General features: G+C 38.8%; 1 protein-coding gene across 7 annotated transcripts in view; it reads left to right on the plus strand.

The window, feature by feature from the left end:
• Window positions 1-7,500, plus strand: part of MEIS2 (Meis homeobox 2) — a 212,461-nt gene that overhangs the window by 126,238 nt on the left and 78,723 nt on the right. The gene's annotated exons all lie outside the window — the stretch shown is intronic.

The raw sequence follows: 7,500 nt of genomic DNA on the forward strand, positions 1-7,500 counted from the left end.
TTCCTAAACTCATCAAACCTTGAAACAAAAACTGAGTGGGATCAAAACTGATGGCAAACATTTTAGCAAAATTCTACTCATAGTTGTGGCCAGATCTCCCAAGGTTCACACCTGAGGTAGACATTCAAATCTTCAGATTGATCCCTGAAATGTATTTGATCTATCAAAATCTTTTGAGTGAGCACCTTTACGGACCATCTCCCTGTGTCTCTACCCTATCGTTTTGGTTCCAACTCTGTTCTTGTAGTGGGAGAACTAATGTAACTCCCTGATCTGTTAAGTCTGTTCTGCTGATAAGGATGTGTTCCCCTGTTCCAATGCCAATGAGCTTGTATTAATGGGTGGCCTGCTTTTCCTCTCACTTCTCACATTAAGATCCAATACCCTCTGTTAGACCTACTTCTCTGATTACTTCAAATGCAAGAACAAGAGTACATTACGGGATGATAATGTCTGAGAATGCCTTGAAGCCTTTTCTCTTCTTCAAAGAATTGCTAGCCTCAAGGAAAAAGAACTAGGAATATTTTGTGCTTCAGATTTTTACTGTTTGTGATGCATTCTTGGGCCAGTGGGGCTTTGCAGTTAAAAAAACAAACAGTTGTGTGGGTGTAGTGCAGTGGATAGCAGCAGCAGTGGAAGGGATGAGCTACTTCCATGAAAGAAGAGAAAATTAGAGCACCTAGATACAACCTCATATGGACTGTATTGGAAGACGAAGATTTTCTCTTCCAAATAAGATTTTTTTGCTGCATGTAGAATATACTAGGGAAGGTCACTAATACACTGAGACTTCAAACTAGTTTTACACTAGATTTGATGAATTATGCCTGCCTAAGAAATGCAAATACTAATTAGTAATAGTTTCAGTAATCAGAGTATCTAGGTATTGCTGGCTTTGGTTTAGTTCAGATCTTAAACATAACCACCTTGGTTCTCAAGTTCCTACTCTAAATGAGGAATGTTGAGTACTGAGATCATCTACCTTGGCCACAGATCAGTAATCTAGAACTAGCAATGTGGCAGGAGAAAATATCAAAGAGGAACATATTCAAACTTTGGGACTATTCATACACCCAGATCTGAATTTCTGGAATCACTCTAATTGAAAACCAAATATCTAAACTAAGTACAGACAGTTAAAAAGCCCGAGGCTGAATCAATTTAATCATCACAGGTTAGTGTGAGCTGCATAGTTTGAACTGATAAGCAAGAGAACAGACATTCACTTTTGATTCCAGGAATGCAGCCATATGCCTGCAGTGACCGAAGCCAGAAGCTGGGGGGGCTCTAGAGCATGCCTTCCTGCTGGGCTGGAGCAGATAGCTTGAACCTGGAGGGGATCTGGGACAGAAGTTCAGTAACCTGATTTAACCTAAATCAGTTAAATCTGATATTATGTCCATCCAGGTTTACTTAAACCAATTTGGGCCATTTTGAAAGTGGTTTATGCGCACTGAACTTCTGTTGTGTTACAGATTTGAACCGGTTTCTGATCACTTATACCGGTTTATGTGTAATTTCTGTCCCTAGCCTTAGACATCTCTGAATGGGTCATGGATAGAAATCTGCATCTGAATTGTGTAGCCTGGGCCCATCTTTAGTAGACTAGGTAAGTACTGGCAGTTCATTTTTCAGTCTCATGAGTCTTAGTGCATTACCATTTGGGGGACAAGAATCTAGAGCTCATGAACATGCAATACCCACTCATATTGCTATTTCAAAACCAACTTTGTTAAGGATTGCTGTCCTGATTTTGTTCACCAAGTTTTAGTTACAGATTTACCCCAGCTAATAAAAAGCTACATTATCATGGCTCCTTTGTACTAGTAGTTTATCCTCAAATCCACAGGAGAAAATGGCTGGGTCTTTATTTTTGTAACAAGTCATTTTATTTTATACGTATGTGGCCAAGATGGGATCCATCTCTAATATCACCATTCTTTACATAGAGCAAGGGTGTAAAGCTCATTTGGCCCTGTGGACCAGATGAATGTCCTGGGACCAGTCCACGGGCCAAATAAACAGCACAGGGCTGGCCTGATGGGCCATATTAGGCCCATGGATTCCCACATGCTCAGCTGCATGCAGCAACATGTGGGGCTGGTCCAGGAGTGGCATCACATGTAGTATCAGCTCTGGCCCAGCAGGAAGAAGCCTGGCATTGTGGGCACTTGGCTACTATTATGGGAACAAACCACAGTGCCGGGTTTCTTCCTGCTGTACTGCTGGGGCTCAAGCGCCACTGCTTTTGCTTTGGTGCGTGGCAGCCACGCTGGCAAGAACCACAGCGTTGGAGCCCCAGCAGCACTGTGGCTTATTCCTGTGTAGCAGTCAAATACCTGGCTGAGAGCTGCGGTGCTGGAGCGCCATTAGCACCATGGGAAGAAGCCATGGTGCCAGGCTTGTTCCCCCAATGCTGCCGGGTCTCTATAGCTAGGGTTGGAGTAGAGACTGCAAACGAAATGACCCAGCTCTGAAAGCCAGATCCATGGCCATGTTCGACACCTCTGACATAAAGGAACACCACCCAAAAACGTTCCAGTACACCTTCTGGCTACTACTAACCTGATATTTACTGACTCGATCCTAATATCTTTCTTATGGATTTATCCCTTGACCTAACTACTGGTAAAATTATAAATGCTACTTTCTTGTCTTTTCATTCTCCAGGCAAAAAGTCTAATGTCTTCTTAAATGTTTGTGTACTTTTTTCTCATATATTTTATTCCATCATGAACAATTGCAGTAGTCTTATTCCTAGTTATCTCAAGTAACATTTCAATCCTCTTCATAATAACCTAAATATTTTCCTTTGAAACTACTTGCTATCCTGTTAACAAGCTTTTTCTGTTTTATTTTTTAATTAATTACTAACCACAAAGAAAGCCATCAAGTTTCCTGTTACCCACATTAAATATTTCTGTAGACTCCACTTGCTCTTCAGGTTCTCTTTTGCAATTATCTTTTTGCCAAACAATCCTGTTGTTTATTATCCTTCCAATAAATCTACTACTTGAAAGTTAAAAAAAAAACAAATGAAAGAGCTGTGCAAAATTATCTATTTATTACCATACAGAAACATAGGATTTTTGTTAGGGTTAGTCAAAACTCGGGAAGAGGGCAACACTGGCAATTTCACCAGAAACCCCTATTTTTCTCAGGGGAATATCACTCAGTTTTTCAGAAAGATATATTCTCTGTTTTCAAAATTAGTAGAAATCATTAACCATCTTTTTTTTCTTTGTGTCAAAAGCTCTAGGAAAATCTTGGGCAAAACCACAAAATGTTTTTTCTTCTCAGGTTGTTGGTGATGTGATGTGATGTGATTCTCCATTCCCCTCTGGTTTCAGAATTGGTGATCATTTTTTTTATAAGTTGGTGCCACATTTTCACTTTATTAATCATCCTCCTTCCATCCCTTAGTACAACCAGTTTTTCCTGTAAATGTGGTCTACAGGATGAGTACTTGTAACATACACAGCTGGTCATCTTCCTTTGCTGTTATGTCTAAAAGCAGCCATATGTCATGAGCAAGCCTCTTATGTATGTTGAACTTCCTTAGCACATCAACTTGTCTCTCTGAATATGTTACCTGATGTCTTTAAATTGGCAAAACACTGAAAAGTGGGTCCTCCTGGTCTCTTGTACTTCAGACTAGCAGGAGGTAGGAAAATTGCAGAGACAGGGCTCCTAGCCCCTTAGGATGTACCTACCCTAGCATTTTTTTAAATGTTCTTCTGTTGCAGCTCCACTAATGGTAAAAATGGCTCAGAGCAGATCAGCACCCCAGAGGCCTGTGCCCTGTGTGTAGGCGAGATGCACAAGTGATAGAGTACTGGAGAGAGCTTAACCAAAAACACGTGCGCTTGAGGGTTTTGTTTGCTATTAAATCAATAATGACCCCTCCATCTCCCTCTGGCTATCTGTGCAGGTCCTTCTGTTGGTGCTCATCATCTTACTACTGGAGCACCTCCCAAGTAATTAACAAGGACATAATATCTCTTCCTACCCAGCAGGTAGGAGTAAATGCTTGATTAGAATAAATATGTGTATGTGTCTGTACATAAGACAGAAAAGCTCCTATGAGAAAGCTAGATCAAAGAGATGAGTTTTCATTGAGTTCCAAATGCTGTGAGTTCAGGGGCTGAAATCAACAGGAAGTTGATTTCATCTCCATGAAAGTTTCATCTCCTGAACTCAAAACACTTCCTATGTCCTCCACTAGTTGAAAATTATATTCTGGTCTTGCAAGGGGTCATGGATATTGTAGGAGGAACAATGTCTTGGGTAGCTGGAATCAGTCCTGTTGAGGATTTTTGAATGGGATTCTTGCTCAGCAAGTAGTTAGTGCAAAGGGAGGAGCACTAGGATGATGTGCTCACAGCAGCTTGTGTTGCTAATGTGTTCTGTACCAGTTGGAGCTTTCTGTGAACATGTCTTCTGGACTGCTGTAGATGGAAGTTTGGGGCCATTCAGTATCAGTGAAGATTCTGAGGAATATCTAAGACCATGGAACAGCTGTGACAAACTGATGGCACAAGGAGGACATTTAGAGGTGGGGGAGCTCTTCAGAGCACTTCCTTCTTCTTACGAGCAACCATTTTTGGCTAGATTAATTTTTAATCAGAAACCTAGGGAGTGGTGTTAATGACTGAGAAAAGTCAAAAGAATAATGGTTGTGCAGTAACATGTGGGGTGGAAGTAAAGCACAGTAGAATATTCTTTAAATCTCTCCATTCCTGGTAGTCCAAAACATTTTACACTCACTATTTCTGAAAGTGAATTAGATCCTATTGGCTTCTGATCAGAAGCTCCTTTTCTGGCTTCTCTGAATTAACCTTCTTGATAACCAAATATACCAGCGCTGTATGGAATTTCATAATCCATATATCCACCTGAGTGAAACTATTAGATAACTATACACACTATAACTACCATGCCTCAAAACAGACATCTATGTTAGGCATACGTGGCACTGACACTGTAATTAACAGTTTTCTCATTTACTAGAACCAAACATACTAGCAAGGCCAAAAATAGAAATGAAAAATGTTTAAACCCATACAGAAATACATCAGATAAATGGCCGCTCAGTGAAACATATCATAGGTTAAAATCCTAGATATAATTTTGCAAATAATTTGGCAGGTTTTAAACTATGAAATGCTGTAAATGTGCTCCTTAAATATTCTGAGAAAGAGGAGCTATGTGATGTCATTCTTCAGTGCATACCTGCATAGTTAAGGCTGCAATGACACTTGTCTGCAATAGATTCAGAATGATTCAGAAACCATGTAAAGCTATGACCTGTGCCTTTAATTCATTTCAGTCTGGTTCCATCCTGATGAAGTGATCTATCATCATTGCTACCATATTACAGAATGTATTCTTACAAGAAAGTTTAGCCACTTCAGGGGTGACTGGACTAGCATCGCTTGGCATCCAACAGTGTAGAGACTAAACTATAGTTTTAGTTAGAGTATATGGAAACTGACAACAAATTATTGCTTGTGGTCCCTTTCCAGTTTTCAAGTGCAAACATACCAAAGTTTATTTTACATCTTAGCCAGGCAGACATTTAGTAATATAGATCAAAGAAGAAATGAAGGCCTCCCATGTTTATTATTTCAATATGATGTCTGTTCTAATAAAGTGTAAGAATGCATGTGATAGACTAGTAGGAATTTTCTGGTTCTGTAGTTTAGCCTTAAATATATACATATATTTGTAAATTAATCAGAAACATATTGCAGTGGTTTCAGTTCCTCAGAATGCTGATTGTTTTCAATCCTTTCTTTAATTTTAGAAATATGGTGGCTGTCTGCCAGAACACTTTCATATAAACAGTCCACTTCACATTTAAAAAGTCATAGAATCACTGAGTTTTCAACCCCCCCCCCCCCCCAAAAAAAAAACAACAAAAAAACCCTTCCCCAAAATGTGGATCATTATTTAAATAAGTTTAGGTTGTAGCACTATTGTCCCTCACTCTTAATTAGAAATAATAAAAGCCATCTGTGCAAGGTGAATTTTGATAAGATCCCAGTTTTAAGTGTGTGTTGGTCCTGTGTGTACTGATCTTAATAGCTCCAGGATGGCTCTCACACTGAGTAGACTTGCTGATTTCCATCATGCTCTGTGCTGTTGAATGCAATTCTATTTATGCATGGTTATAGTTTCACTAATTTTTTTAAATATTATTCCTGGTAGAACAATAAGTATTTAACGGAATGGAACTGATACCATTTGAAGAGGTTTTTTGATAATACAATATCCTCGCAGTTTGGGATTAAACACAATTAAAGGAAGAAGTCATTTTCCACAAAATTGCATATTGGACAACATTCCTCTGTGGCTGCTTTCCAGCAATATTATTTTATATGGATCTTGTTCTACCCATTTTTTTCAATGATTAAATATTTCCAGAATATATTTTCATGTACCCCACTTCATAGAGCTCCAGCTCCTCAAAACTGAAATGGGCAAGGTCAGACCTGCTTGAAGCTTAGGGATGAAATAAGATTTCTTTCTTCCAACCTGTGTTTTCAGTCAATTAAAATTTGTACTAGAGGCTTTTCAGTTTGAAGCCACCCCTGTGCCTGTGATGAGCAATCCTTCTTGTTTGTGCAGTCATTCATTATCTCCATTACCAAGAGGAGAATAGAGGACAATTACATTGTTTGGACGAATCAGAGTGTTAGGAGGAGTATTTATCATGGTGGCAGAGTGCAGCACCTGACAGCAAACGATTGATGGCCAAGAATGAGTGTGAGTGGCCAAAGCAGCCTCATATGATGCAAATTACTGACTGTGGATTCCAATTTATCCTGTTCATTTTTCTTGCCTTTGCTGAAGACTATTAGTGGTTTTTGAAGCAGTGAAGGGGTCATTACTAATGTGGGCTAGAAGCAGGAGGGGGAAGGAGGGGCAAAGCCTTCTGTAATTACACAGCCTTCAAGAAAAGGCTGCAGGCCTAGCCAAAAAAGTGTCAACACTTAGCAATCAGAAAAATTTATTTTCATTTTATCCTTAACCCATATTAACTCAACATTATCATCTTTCTTTGTTAATATTTGTAGAATATTAAAAGCCTGACTTCTATATTATTACAAATGCATTTAACCCTTTTTGCTGTAGAGTGATGGTCCTTTGCTTAATGCCAATTTGTTGATTACATTAAACAGTGTGTGCTTTTGAAAATGTGGATTATAGACCATGTATTTTTCATATATATCTAAAAATGTAATTCCAGTTAACTGATTTTTTTGTTATTTTGTGCAAAATAGCCATACAATTGACAAATAAGAGAGAATGTCTATGCGGGTATAGGTTTTAGGGCGTGGGGGTGTTGATGGTAAAATATAATTTTACCACTATTGAAAGAGATCAGCTTGGTACTTGAATCTTTTTGGTTGTGATCTGCAAAAGACATCAACAGAACATGAAAGTTTCATTTTTGAATCAAGTACATTTAAAACATATGCATATTTAATTTAATGC

Source organism: Alligator sinensis, unplaced genomic scaffold (genome assembly GCF_000455745.1).
Source record: "Alligator sinensis unplaced genomic scaffold, ASM45574v1 scaffold36_1, whole genome shotgun sequence".
In the NCBI taxonomy this organism is placed as follows: Eukaryota; Metazoa; Chordata; order Crocodylia; family Alligatoridae; genus Alligator; species Alligator sinensis.